Genomic DNA, 15,854 nt, shown 5'->3' with positions numbered 1-15,854 from the left:
TATGGCCAGGAAGCTTGAGAGCAGACTGTGTGTGTGCTCAGAATAGACAGATCTTTACTGGTGAAGAAACAACCACTGACAGAGATGTTTCCAGGAATTATTAGTAAGCCTCTCTTTAGCAAATGAGGGTTATATTTAACAYTACTGTATGGCATATTTGTGCCAAATCATCTGGAGAAAGCATATCCCTAGGCAACACACTATTTCCTTTTTCCTTTCAAGGCAATAATCTTAGTTTCAGAGGTATTCTTTGTCATATCTAAAAATTCACAAATAGAAGGAAAATTCCTTTGAAATACTCCTTTCCATGTGACAAAGAGGTGTGGTTGGAGTAATTTTATAATATCTAGTATCTCGGATTTTGTTTGAATTTTGCTTTGTTTTAACAATGTTCTGTTCTTCTCATCTCCTCCTTCCACACTATGATTTATAGAAATTCCCCTGTTTTTAAAACAAACAAAAAAATCTAAAATCAGCTCTGAGATAAGTGTTTTGATTTATAGTTAATACTCTTTGGAATTCAAAATGGTAACATTTTCTTTCTTTCTAGCTAGTCTCTGTTCAGATGTGGAGGATGCACAGCGTGTCTATAAACATGTACCTCTGTAATGCAGACTCTGAACATTTTCTGACCTGAAGTTTTATGTGTTTCTTCTTATGAGTCTTTCTTCTCCACTGATATTTTGTTAGTTTTCCCCAATGCAATGTAAGAGTGAATGTTTACCCTTTGAAAGGGAAACATCTTGGGTTTTTTTCAAATTTAATTTCAAGTCATTTCTAAGTTGTATGTAATACTGCAGAATCACAGAACCATTGATGTTGGAAGGCACTACTGGAGACTGTCTAGTCCYGCTCCCTTGCTCAAGGCAGGGTCAGCTAAAGCAGCTCATCTGGGATCATGTCCCACCAGGTATGGAGTATCTCCAAAGATGGACACTCTACAACCTCATTGGGCAACCTGTTCCAGTGTTTGATCACTCTCACTGTAAAAAAGTTTTTTCTTATGTTTAAATGGAGTTTCTTGCTTTTCAATTTGTGCCCATTGCATCCCCTCCTGTCCCTAGATACCACTGAGAAGAATCTGGCTCCATCTTCTTTACGCTCCCCATCAGATATTCATACACATGGGCAAGATCCCCCCTGAGCCTTCTCTTTTCTAGGCTAAGCAGCCCCAGCTGCCAGCCCCYTTGTATGAGAGATGCTCCAGTCCCTCTGTCAGCTCTGTAGCCCTTYACAGCACTTGCTCTAGTATGTCCATGTCTCCCTTGTTCTGCGGAGACCAGAACTGGACCTAACACCTCAGTGATGTGATCTCACCAGTGTTGAGTAGAGGTGAAGGATCACCTCCCTCGACCTGCTGGCAGCACTTTTGATATTGCTCTTGCTCATCAAAAACCTATGGGAAATGTGTGAGGAGATTTTTCTCCTACTAAATTTTCTCATGGCCCTTGAGTAGGCTATCAGATAAAGTAGGGCTGTGAAATCCAATACAAAATTTATCTTAGAGAGTTTCTATCTTGTGTAACTGCAAGAGAGAAATGCATATACAATATTCATGCTTCATTTAAAGTAGTTATACATTATTGCTTCTATTTAGTGTTCTTAAGCTCTCATTTATCCTACATAAATTTGACAGTGTGTTTAGAATCAGGTCCATAAAAAGGAAGTTTATATGTGCAGTTAAAGAGTAGTTGATTTGCTTTTTATTTAGAGTATAAAGTTCATGTGTTATTTCTTCATGAAATCAGAAAGTGTTATTGTATAATGCAATCTACAAGATGTAATAATTTTTAGCACTGAAAATGTGAAATTATATAAAATAAATTGACTAGCATTTTTAAACATTCTGAAGACATTGACTGAAAGATTTTTTTTCTTTTAAAAAGTGATGTATAGTTTAGAACTCTAGTAACTGTAAGATTTGTGCACCAAAAGTCATAAGAACAAAAATTTATAATACTGTTGATTATCTGAGATTTTCAATATAATATTTTTTTAAACCTGGATAAGGCAGATCTAGGTATTGCAGAAGAGGAGGAGATGAACACAAAGTCACTGTTAGAGTTCAACAGGGAAGAAWCAGGTTGGAAACAGGTTTGATACTTTAGAAATGTATTCTGTCATGTGTTGCAGTGCATTCCCATCCTGAAGAGCTGCTTGCAGGAAGTGACACAGTGTCTAACAGTACATACATAGTTTCTATATTTTTAACTCCATTAAGCAACTCATAGCAGTGGTGGTGGTCTGATGTGCCAGAAATGATTCGTGGGAGGTAGTCTAGGGAAGAAGAGCACCTTTAATGAAAATTTGTTGAAAGGTCAGGTATTGAATAGAGTCAATATCTCTCCCAAAAGGCTTTTTCTTTTTTTTTTCTTTCAGATTAAATGTTTTCTTTGGAAAATGTTGATCTTACAGTGATCTGCTAGCAACAGAAGCCTGCTCACAGTCTGCCCTTCTGGGGCAAATCAGCACTTGAGGACAGAAAGGTGAAAACAGAGTTCAAAATATGCCACAAAAGTATTATATCTTTATTATTACAAATACTTGGAAARTATACTGCACGTAAACTCACAAGATGGAGGCTGACACTTGAGAGTTATCCATATTTTTTTTTACTCAGAGGTGAACAACATAAATTGAAAAACTTGTTGTTATAGTACCATCCACTGGACCCCCAAAAGCATACATCTCTTTCACTTTAAGGAATTGTTTGCCCTGGTCATAATTTATAGCCTTCACAAGATTGTGTTATTCCAAACACCTATAACTTAAACAATAAAATGGTTTTCAYAGCATTAGAAATATGAGTCTGTCTCTCTGATTCTTCTGCAGATTCTGGCAATATAAAGTGTGGCTAAAACTATTGTAAAAACCTGCTGTTAGGATGAAAAAGTCTTGCATTCTGACAATAGATCTTTGTGAGAATGAAACATTCAATATTTAATGCCCTATAGTTGGAACATGTCTTTTAATATGCCTAAATGCTCTGATCATGGTAGAACTGATACATGCATTATTTGGCTTTAATAGGATCTGGCTTTCGCAGGGTATCAGGAGTTTGTATGTGTGCTTTCTCCTGAGGAGACAGGCAAATTATACACTGGAACAGGTTGCTCAGAGAGGTGGTGGAGAGGATGGTGGAGCAGTTGTGCAGCTCACTTACTGCAGTAACTGATCCTGTTCAGAGTTCATTTCATATCTCCAGATGGTTCCCAGATGCTGAAGACAGCTCAGCATCTCCTAAAGAAATGCTGTAGAAGAGTATGTGACTCATTTCACTTCTTCAGACTCTCTTGCTGCAACAATACCTATGGGTAGTAGGTAACCAAGCAGTCAGATCAACCTCTGATCCATGCTCTGACAGACCAGCCCTATTGCGTGCATATACTGTGCACATACCCTCGTCTCAGTGTTGGTAGGTACAGCCTGTTAACAAACTGTTGGCCAGGCACGTTTAGGATCTTGGGAACATGGAGAGCTCAGGCTGCAGAGACCATGCGGACTCAGCTCCTTTAAATTTAAAGTGGTCACCAATTTACATGCTCTTATTCAGATCACTTTTTATAGTCTGAGCCTGGAGTTTTTCCTCCTTTAACTTCTTTTCCATCTTAACTCCTTTCTTCTTTTAATGTTACCTTCCTCTCTGCATCTTTCCAAGGTCATATTCCTAAGCTTTTCTTAACTACCTCTATTCCTCTTAGAGAGTTTTAAATCACACTTATGTCCTAATTTTCTTTTCTGGGAGAATGAAAGTGTTTCAGTTAAGTTACTTGTTGCTCACTCATTTGTGGCAACAGCAAGCTACCTGCAATTGCAGTTGAACTGGAGTAACCCCATGTCGCTCAATAGATAATCTACTTCCAAATAGCAAGTGGTAGCTAAAAACTCCCTGATTCAGCCTCAGACCTTTTTGCCAGGTCACAGAGAGGGTAAATGTGCTAATAAGAAACTGAAGATATTGCTTTGATAATCTTGATTCCAACCCAGATAAGCATACATCCTCAGAAATAACACCTACATTGCAAAAGACAACTGCATTGTGTCACCAAGAAGGTACCAACACTGAACTCTATCTGCCCAGCAAGCAGCCTCCAATGAGAAATTACATGATACTTAGTTAGATGGTCATAAGGCAACCAAATACGGAGGAATCCTGGACTGATACTTTCCTGTTCTTCTATATCTTAATGATTTTTGTCAGATGCAGTCCTAACAACTTAACAACTTAAATTCTATGATTCAGATGGTGCCTCCCAGTCCTGTATTTCCTACATGTAATCCTAGCATATCCACTTGTGACTGACATCCATATTTCTCCATAGCTAAAAGAAATGCATCTAGGAGTATTTCTCAGAGGAAGCACTTAGTTTAGCACATACTTGGCACAAGAAGATATGACTGAATAGCCTTATGCTGAAATAACTCCTCTTCCATTTTATCTTGTGGTACTATAAATTTCTGATTTTGAGATCAGTTCCAACTACCTGTTTTGCTGGCCTCTTTTTAACCAAAATGAGATTTGTATGAAAGTAAAAATATTCACCTCTTGTAAGCTTTGGTAGTGTAAAAATATGCAGTGATTTTGTGAAGTCATTGTTTTTTAATTATTTTTATATCTATGTGTAAAAACTTATGCTCCCAGGTAGAACTTCTCTCTAGTTCTACCAGACAATTCAGCCCCCAAGAATTGCACTTTACTCTCCAAGAAGACACGCTATACTCAGAGAGTTAAGAGAGCTCATGGAGACTTATAGAGACTTCTGTGGAGTCAGAGGAGACTGGCACTGCACAAGTACTGGAGTACTTTATTGTCTCAGGCAGAAACTGTGTACATTTGTTTCTTTTTCTGTGATGTTTTAATAGTAGGATGATAAAAAATGAATATGCAATCCTTCTTCCAAAATAATTTCTCTCAAAATAAAATATATACCTATGCATTACTGTACTACTGAAAGTCTATGGCCTTTCTTTAAAGACATGTCTATTTTACATTATGAAACTTAAGTTTCCTATTTTTTTAATCTGTTTTATTCTTGCAGATGAGTCTAGTTTTAAAGTGCTCCTCTTTGTTTACATTTTGGCTTTCTTATCTTTCTCAAAAGAGATAAATACAAAGCTTTTATCCTAAAAGAAAATTGAATGACCTATGTCAGAATGTAATTGAAAAAAAAAAGCTAAAATCCAGAAAAGCCGATTAAAAGAACAGATTAGTATTTAAATTAAATAAATAATGAATCAGTATCACTATTATAATTCAAGTCCTAGAGTCTAGCCTGAATGAAAAATAATTCATCTGACAGGAGAAAGCAGTTGCAACATTTCTACAAACCTGAGCTGAAATTTGAGAAGCCTCAGGACAGGTCTGCTATTTGTTTTAATTTACTTCAAGAAAAATTCAGACACTGTACTAATGAACCCAACCTTCTCCCCAGAGCTTGGGGGAAAACAAGACCAAAGTGTATATACAGGAATACCTATACACTGCATATGGCACAGCATGGCACATGGAAAAAGGCATTACCACAGTAGAGTAACCAGTATGCAAAAGGTTCTATATATTCTGTTTGTTATTTAGAGGGAGCATCAGCTAAGGCTGAGGGAGGAGGTATAAAACAGCCCTCTTCTTTCAAAAGTCATTTGCTGAGGTCACGTATGTCCATAACACCAGCAGAAAGGCTCTACTAGTTTTTCTGTTTCTGTTCACTCTGTTTTCAGAGAAGCATCTACAGTGATTCCCAGATCATTTTTCTAATTGACAWCAACTCATTTTGAGCATATCATTATCTGTGTGTGTGTGTATAGTTGGAACTGTGTTTTTCCCGTGTGCATGACTTTGCATTTATTGACTTGAAATTTCATCAGCTGCTTCATGTCACAGTCACTCAGTAACATAAGAGCCTTCTACAACCCTGTGTAGTCAGTTTAGTTTTGACAGATTTTATTAATTTTGTATCATTAGCRTATCTTGTTATCTCATGCTTCTCCATATTTTCCAGATTTTTTTATGAATATGCTGAAAAACAGCAATATAAGAGCAATTCTCCCTCAGGTAATTCCTCTCTACTACGAAACCTGAACAATCAATCCTTGCTTTTGTTTCCTATGTTTAACTGTAGATAACCTATATTATCCATGAAAGACCACTATCTCTTATCTCACTATAGTTTAGCTCCTTTAAAATACCTTGAGAGACCTCCTCCAAACTTTTTTGAGAATTTTGACTTTCTCCTTTCACTTGGATTCCCTTTATACCGTATGCTTTTAGACTTCTTCCAAGAATTCTAACATTTATGAGACATAGCTTTCCTCYACAAATCACATAATAACTCACAATCGGAGTATCAGATATATTTTTATGTTTGCTACTACCTTCCCTTTATCTTTGTACACAACTAATTGTTGTCAGTTTAGTCATCAAGCTTGGTGCAACACAAACAATAAATGTCAGCAAGCCTTTAGYTATTTGTGACTTTCTAAGCATAAAGTAGACAGTGGTAATCTACACCAGCAGACTGGTGTAGTCTCTTATGGTAGTTGTAGCTAAGCATTGGCCTGAAACAGTTTTTCCTTCRTTCAGCATATCTATTCAGCAGGATTAATTTGGATTTAAATGTTATCTAATTTGACACAACATGTTTCTGTTATGCTTTTAATTAAAGCTGTCCCATGAGCTTGTGCTCACATAGCTACTGAGAAGTAACACATGACATTTGGAGCTCTTGAGCAAGGTTTGAGGAGGTCGCAGAAGCTCTTGGAGCTCCATAACCTTTGCGTGCTAAATGCATGYTAGGTACTGTTGAAAGATTATTTTGTGGTATGGTCAAAAGCAGGGTATGCATCGAGCCAGTTCTGAGCTAAAACATTGTTTGCTGCAGAGGAAGTCAGCTTCTTAAATATCCACAGAATAAAATGAGAGTCTGACCAAGGTGTGTTGGGAGTGTAAAGAAAGGAGTACTATAAATCTAAGTCATTACTTTTGAAGTTCTGCTTGAATTAAAATGTACAAAACTAGCTGCTTCCAAGCTGCTATTTTCACAATCAAGTTTTCCAAAGTGCAAAAGGATTCAGTAGATTGGATCTGTTCTCTGAGAACAAGAATTTTTTTTTTTTTTTTTTTTTTTGCCATCCATAAAACCAAGGTTTCTGTCTGTTCCTACTGTATTATATAGATTACATCAGTCTTCACATTTATTGTGTATGTACTTCACAAAGCTATGGAATACATTTAACAGATATAAGGTGAGTTGTCAGTTGTAGCACTGTCAGTCCTGCAATAAGGAATTATCTACACTGCTTTCTACCACCATCCTTGGACGTGGCTCACATACTACATTCTTATAATTCTCTTCTAAAAAATGCTGGATGTGTAGAAAACTTGTAATCACCATCCTGTTCATGACCTTGCACTCGTATCTGTTCCAAAGCCAAGGATTCCCCACCCATAGGATTGGGCACACTGGTTCAAACCACGGAGCCGCCAAGGTCAATAATTTGCCTCTAATAAAGGCACACCAAGGCCATGGGGCCATGGCATGGGTGTTTGCACAACGACCTTCACAGAGCTTCTGTCTTTTCTGTGGTGGGAAGGAGATCTTTGGATGCTCTCACACCAAGTGTGCCAGGCTGCCTGTATTCTAGCTCCTTCAGATCCTCTTACTGAGGTCCTTCCTCACCTCTCCTTTTTATTTTCACTTATGCCATTCCCAAGGTGCCTAACACAGAGAGTTCCAGCAACTGCATAACATTTTTCTGTTCCCTCATCCCATTATATTAGTAGGTGAGACACTGACAGGAAATACCTACTGGCTACTTGGATGCTTTCAAGGAGCACCAGATAGTGTTTGGAAGGGCCTTCTCACTGCCCCCCCCCCCCACACACAGTTCTCTGTCACTATTTATYTTCATCTTTCATCTATTAGTCATTAGACCCCTTATACTCCTCACTTTTTTCATCAGTTATTCCCTTAACTGACTTGATTTTTCCTTTATCTCATTTCTTTTCTTTTTGGAGAAGAAGATGAGGCAGCATGAGTGTTTATTTTTGTTAGTAACAAATATCAGAGACAGAATCAGTGGAACAGCAGCCATGATCCAATACCTAGCGAGCAAGGCAAGCATGTTTGATACTAGCTCCTGATCCTTTCCCTGCCTCTGAGTAACAGCTCCAGGAATTTCTTGACTCTAATGTGGTTTATTTATTTAGTCACTCTTGCAATGGATCTTTCAACTGCTGTCCAGTCTCTAATGAATCTCCTCATGTAATTTTCCTCATAAAACCAAATTATTTTAAAGATGGTTATGTTATAATGGATAACGACCTTTAAAATGAAGAGAAATCTACTTGAAGTCACAGAATTAAAGGGCACAAAGTTACATTAGTCAGGAAAAAAAAAAGACTACAAATATGCAGCTTGAGAGCCATGGCAAATTCCTTGTAAGTTAGTTACATTGCACAGTTAGTGCAATGCACAGTTAGTTCTTCAGTTTTTAGCAGAGAAATGACATAAAGTGCTTATGAATATGTATCAACCATAATACAAGCTGTTTTGCATTGGAAAATTGACTTAATTCTGTGTTAGGAGACAGCCTGCATCTGTGATTATGTTAGCATTTACTATTGTATACAAATCCACTCCATACTAATTATGCTTAACAAATAGAGTGCTTAATATTAATTATACTGGAAGATCTATAAAGCAAAATCCCTTTTTTTTTTTACTTTCTTGGTAGACTGTACTCTAATAGTAGAGCAAAATCATTTAACATCTGAATCATACTGTAGGTCAAATTACTTAATGCTGATTAGATGTGTCATATGTGCATCTTCTAGTTTTCAGATTCAATCAAACATTAAGTGTATCTCTTGACATTTGTTTTCAGCCCTATTTTGTGGTAATGTTGTTTTCCTTCACATATTATTTCTGTTTTACAAAAGTACATTATGACCTAAATACAGCAAAAGAGCATCATGGATAGTTTTTGATTTATGACATGTATAATTGAAGTTATGAATAAGTACCTTTTTTCATGATAATATTAATACAGCAGAGTACTTAAGGGAAGCATTACGTAGCATACTGAGAAGTATGTTGTCTTGCCTTTCACTTCTTAAGGTAGCAATTGTAATTTATTGAGGATAGTACATACAAATTTTTCCAATGACTCAGCAAGTCCAGATTTCTGAGAGATCAAATATCAGCCACAATCTGAATAATCTGAGGCCACTGAGTATTTTCATGAAACAACAGTATTTATGTTCATTTACTGTTTCATCAATTATTTCACTGTAAAAGCAGTACATGGAATATTTTCCACTTCACATAGTCTGCTTGACCTTCACTTTCCTATCTAGAAAGCCATATTTTAACACTAACCCAGGAGCAATCTAATTCCTTGTTTCTTTTATTGCTCCCATTAGAACTGTTYGACATGTATGTTGTTCTGGTCACATGATAATTTCCATCTTTTATTACTGCATATAATTTACTGAATTACTGAAGTTACTTTGTCTTCATAGAGTTGTTTGACCTCATCTGTGGGACTCTTCAAAGACATCTGGCCTGACAGGCTGGCACTYCTTGTTCTGTTGCTGAGCTGTAAATCTCGGCTGTAGCTCTGCGCAGCCCTGTTTAAAAGATATGTAACTCTAAAGTAAGYATCATTGTAGATATACTTGAGATGGCTTTAACTCTCCAAAGCCTGTGATTCTTTTGCAAATCCTGAAATCATGAGGGTCGCTCTTCAGTCTTCTGCTACAGATTTTCGATCTGTTCTGGAGGTTGCTCTGACACATCTGATAGAGTCCACTCATTCCGCTGTGGCTGATCATGTATATTGTCATTATCTTGTTTTTTCCTGCACAGCTCTCCAGTCCATAGATACAGCACTGCCCGGTCTTGTTGCTGGATCCCTTTCTGAGCGTGACTCCATATTTTTTCTGGTATCACCTCTGTGGTTGTTACCTTAGCAACATCAAGACCAATTCAAACCATTTCTGATAAAAGCATTTTTGTCTAGACTAAGGCCAGCTGCTCCAAAAAATTACTGCCTCCACTCYCTTTTCTTCTTCCACCTCACTCCATTCTTTTTACTCCATAACRTGATTATTCAAGCCTATGCAATTACCATGAGATCAATGTGGAGACCTACCCCTGGACTGTGACTGGCTGGCGGTTAATCTGCAGATAAGTCTGAACTACGCTAACTGTCTTTTGACAGGAACTAAAGCAACTGCTACAAGTTTTCGACTTGATCCCCTAGTTTGGCATGGACAAGTAATGATTGAGTAGTCTCAGAAAGCTAGAGGGAAAAGTTTGAATAAAACTTTTTAAAGTATCCAGACCTCTATTTCAGCAGTAGGCACAGAGGAAATGAATTTCCTCACAATTAATTTCTGTACTTAAGGAATCCACAATGTCCTTAGTTATTTGTCCTGTCTATCACCAAGTTTTAACTTGTTTCTCTCTGTGAGTACTGTGTTGTTTAGATGTTTCACTGTGTGTTTCATCATCTCAGGGGAGCACAAGGTGTTCTCTACTTTAGTTAAAACCTCTAATCTGAGGGGTGGGAAGGGACGAGAAAGGAGTGTGAAGTGCTGATGAGGAGGAAGCCTTGCAGAGCTGAACGAAGGTACGTTGCTGGATCCCACAAATGAGTAATAATTCATACTAACGCTTCAGGGCCATAGGAATAAGTCAAAAGACATTTGTGAAATCACACACTGAAAGCACTCATTTACTTTATTGTTCGGCTTTAAAGAATCAGAGCCCAGTGAGGCAAGCCAGAGGCAAGGTACTCCAGTTCAGCTTTCTAKAATCAACTGTTCATCTATATGATGCATTTTTCTTACTTACTAGACCAATTTTGTTATTATTTGTGAGCAGAAATAAATAAATAAATCCCTCATAATTTGAACTAGTGTGTTCCCCACTGCATAGTTGTTCATAATATTTGAGGGAAGTGAATCAGTCCCATTTATGTTGACTTCAAAATCGGTTTTGCCACATCTGTTATAGGAAAATCCAGGGTAGCAGAAGCCATTTTATCAAGTCCTCCTATTTAGTATCATGTTGGGGCATAGTGGTAGTCTTAGCTCCAGACAAGCTGTAACGAAAAAAGTCCTCTCATCCCTTTCTAGGATTTCTGGATTTTGATTAACAAAATTATATAATTATTAAATCATTAGTAGTTTGAGGGTTGCTAGAGATTGTGAGAATCTCGTCAGCTGCATCTAATTTTTGTCTCTCACGTTTTCCTTTTTCACAATCTCAGATATTAATTCTAGGATGTTTTCCATGAAGAATAACAGATTAAAGTAGCCATATATATCTTGATGATTTGTGGGTCTAACTTCTTTTATTTCAAAACTTTGCATACCTAATTTACAAGGAAAAATACTATTTGTCCACTATGTTTGCAGCCATGCTAAAACTATATGAAGCATTAAGGGGATCTGGTTAAACGTGGCCTCCTTGGGTCACTGAGATGATTCATAYTCTCTAGCTAGATGGCAGTGGATGGTTCTTTCCTTTTTTCTTCTGTGGTTTGCCAGTCACTGAATGATTTCTCTGTGTTTAGGGAGTATGTAGAGAAGGGTTCCCTTCCCTGATGAGCCAATTTCATGACCCTTTCCAAGAAGATTTTTTTTAAATTGTTGAGAAATTATTGTATTTTTTAATAATGACTTTTTCTAATTTTAAAGATTTTTTTTCTAAATTTTCTCTTTTTGAACTCCTTTAACTTTGGAGGCCACTCCAAACTCTACTACTCCTCATGTAATGGGAGTTTCTGCTACGTTCAATGTTTAGCAAAGTTTAAAATACCATCTTAGGTGCTTATGCTCTGCCAATGCTGTTCTGTTTCTTAATCTGTGCAATAGGCCAACTAACAGCACTTATTTTAAAAAGCATACAGTTGTGTTAACTCCAGAGAAAGTAAAATGATAACAGTCACATTTTATGAGGACTGTATGAGATCTTTGTTCCTCACTTTGCTTTAGTTTAAACTTCCTAACATACATTTTTCTTTCCCCAGTTAGCATTTTGATAGCACAGTCCCTCTTTGGATTTCAAGGTAGCCTGAAGATCAAGCAGCCCACTGGCTCCAACAAGCAACAACTTTTTGCGGTCCAGCATGGCCCACGAACTTTTCCTGTATATTAAATAAATTCTTCCCTTAAGGGAGGTCAGAGGATTGAACAGCTGATTRCCTTTGTTTATGGAGTTGTTTATAGTCTCCTCCAGGACTCAGGGTGCCATTGCCTCCCCCTGTGAATCCCTTTCACAGGATTTTTGTAGGTGCTTTACTGTAACTGCTGGAGGTGGTGGAAGCAGAGGATCACAGGCATTTCCCTTAGCTGGAGCTTGGTGGAGAATATCATCTTAATAACAGTGCTATAGAGGATAAAACTCTCTCTCGACTTCGTCATTACRCTGTTCAGGAGGTGATGCTGATGAGTGGTGTGGCTCTTTCCCTGTTTGRTGCAGTGAAATGTGATGAACACTTCCTCAGCACTAATCTTGCTGCAAAAAGCAATGTCCTTGCACTCGCACTAACTTCAGAGCTGTTCAATTTAAAAGTATAAATGCTATTTAAGCTAGGCATATGAGGACATCATAGAATCTGATGCTTCCGTTAGCATCTTTGTTTTTCTGACATCTGGCAGGCTCTAAGAAGGAAGTTCAGGTAGCCTGTAGCCAGTGTTCTGTTAGCCTTTCTCTGGGAGATTTTTTTCTCTCTCAGGAGAATACTCTTAAAATCTTGTAGGTAACAAGCTCACGGTAGAGTTGTACTGCCATTCTTAGTGCCCAGCTCAGAGCTTTGGCACGGAAGTCTAACCATGCTGTGGTGCTCAAGGTGAAGGCTGGTGTCTGCTGCCACTGGTATGTTCACCTTGTTTCTTCCCTCCTTTGCCAAGAAACTGCATGTCTTCTTCTGAAACTTGGTATCTGGAACAAACTCTGGTAGACAGACTGCAACTTTGTCTGCTTCCACACATACAACATCCTACTGTCACCTCACAGAGGACTTGCAGAAGTTTAGCAGCTCCCCTGTACCCCTCACAGTATTGTAATAGGCATCAGYCTTCACCCTAAATATGAATTCAAAACTCAACATTCATTCTGACATTTTAGAGTAGTTCACAAAGCGGTCTCCATCAACTCCTCTTGGCTTTCACCTGTACCTGTAACCAAAAAGCATTTCTTGGGACCTCTTTCAACTTTGCTGTTTTTCTTACTTCAGCACTCCATTAAGAAACTCAGAGAAAGAGAAGTAAAATGAGGCATTAGGAAGCAGTTGAAGGATTTTGGCCCCAGATCTCTGAGGCTGGCTGATGCTGAGGGACTGGCCAGGCAAGTAAGAGAGGGATATTGGAGCTCCAAGAAAGGCACGAAGGGAAGGGATCTAACAGAGGAGCAATGGTGAGGCCACCGTTCTGTGAAAGAGAGAAAAAGTTCTTTATGAGCTAGTTGTCTAGACAGAGGATCAAATTGATGGATAAAAYACTATTATCCATCTTACCATATCTTTCTACCTTGGATACACAGTCCTAGGAAAGCACTCAGAAATTGAAGTCTGTTTTTTCAAACTGTGCAGAAGAGTTTCAGCATAGATCCTCATTTAATGACATGGCTGGTGATTGCTGGCTGGAGTAGCTGCAAACTCCATAGAGAGAACTGCCTGGAGAAATTCTCTGAAAAGACATGACTGCAATCGGTGTGAACAGAGCAAGAGGCAAGCTGCAAACACTGCCAGCTCCTGCTGGAAAAGAAACTAAAGGAAATGGAAATCTGGCCAGGTCCTGGCACGCTTCTATCAGACAGTACATGTCCAGAATTCTAAATAGAAATATTTTGACTGTGGCAAAACTTCAGGTATTTTAATTATCCATAAGGCTGCAGTTCAATTTAGGATAGGCAAGAGGATGACTTGGCCATCTATACTGGTCACAATGTACACCCAAAGTCACCTTCATTAGTGTTTTGTATGCTTTTCCCTAACTACCTCAGTTTTCAGCTCTGTGTCTTGTACTTCATCCAGTCCTGAAACCTACTCACTCTTCTACAAGTAATGCCTGTATTTGAGACTTCAACTTTTTCAAGACTAYGTGAATAATTAGGTTGATGGTGTTATATCTTTTGCAACATGAAAGTTCCTTTTCTGGGGCRTTAGGCTGCTTTAAAACTGCATACAAATGCTTGGTTCCTMATTGCTAGACGACACTCTCAGAGAAGTCAGGAAAGCGTGTTTTTATGAAGAGCCTTTATGAAGTATGTAGCTAGTGACCTCTTCCTGTTTTTAGAAGTCTTCCAATGCGTTGCTTGTTCTTGTAGTTTTTACCAAGTTAAATATTTTGGTAAGTACTTGGTTGCTTCTTAGTATGGGCAAATTTTCCTCTGTTTGTGGTTCACTCATTGATCTGCTGATCTTTTTAGGACCAACACACAGACAGTGGTTGTAAAAGTCCTCACAGTAATTCCATCAGTTGCCTGCAAATATTTTAGCCTCAGGCACAAATGACTTCTTTGTGTTCACATTGGCTTTTTATCAAAATGTAATTAAGTGATATATGCAGGCTGAAGTGACCAGAGTAGGATCTTAGGTGGATTATACTGAGCATTATGCTTTACCAACTGATAGTTTATCTAGTACAAATTAAACTTATGTCATGGTAACATTAACGCTTGCTATTATTTACAATATTATATTTCTATAAATATATTAATAGATTTACAATAACAAATAAATATTATCAAAAGGAGATCCTCTGCATGCAAGTAAATAGAGTTGAGTTAGAGTTGGTCAAGTTATTTTTAAATAGTTCCTAGGGAATTACAGCATTATTTCTTATGTTTTCAATATTATTTTTCAACTTTACTTTTCCTTAAGTGTATGATTGCATGGATGTCCTACAGGGGAAGCACTTTGTAGATATAATTGCTCATTTCCGTACTTGGAGACTGTTTCTCTCCAGGCAATTGAGTTCACCTGTGCTACATGCAGCAAAGAAGAAAATAGTCAAATAAATGTGTGGAATATGCCATCCCATTATAAAATTCTGACAAGTTTCTTTTTTTCAGCAAAGTCTAAAAATATGCATTCTATTTTAGGAAACCTCCAGAGTAACGTCCCTTTTCTTACATCTTCTCTTCAACCTCCTTCTCCTTACATCCACTGCATTTTCTACTTCTTCTGCATTTTCTGTCCCATGTCCGTTTGCTTTGAATGCCTCCAAGAACTACAGAAACAATGCCATGGTTTTGTAGACAAGTTATAAAACTACTGAAAGTCTCACTTCAAGAGGCCATGCTTAAACCAATAACACATGTTTGTGCACAAAATATACACGCAGTACGCTGGGATCGTCACAATTTGCAGATCATTGCTTCTTCTGTCCATCTGTGGATTCATATAATTTGGTAATAGAATTGGTTTCTGGAAACGTGAACCCTTTGGTGGCATATCTTCACCTTTCCTAAGCTGCCTAATTCGTCATGCTGTCATCCACGTGTATGTGTTGTCTTCCTGTAGAATATGTATGCATATGTATATAGGTTACTAGCATTGAAGGTTGCATAGGAACGATGCAGATTAAATGGGATCAACTAATATTCRCAACGGCTGCATTCACCTACAAGCACATACAGCAAATTCGTGTTTGTCAGTGCCTCATTCTCCATGCTGGAGATGTTTGCTGCTACTAAGCCTTTTACCACAAATGAAACAGAAGAGCAGAACAACASTAAATTGGATCTTCTCATTATACATTTATACTTACAAGCTTCACTCATGTTCAGCTGTCCAGGAGAAGCTGGACAGAAGGACTAGAACAGGACAGATTTGGTATGATACAG

The sequence above is a fragment of the Rhea americana genome, unplaced genomic scaffold, assembly GCF_003343005.1.
Source record: "Rhea americana isolate MKP2758 unplaced genomic scaffold, rheAme1 scaffold_9, whole genome shotgun sequence".
NCBI classification, from domain to species: domain Eukaryota; kingdom Metazoa; phylum Chordata; class Aves; order Rheiformes; family Rheidae; genus Rhea; species Rhea americana.
The sequence above is the reverse complement of the archived record's forward strand: the minus strand, read 5'-3'. Positions refer to the sequence as shown.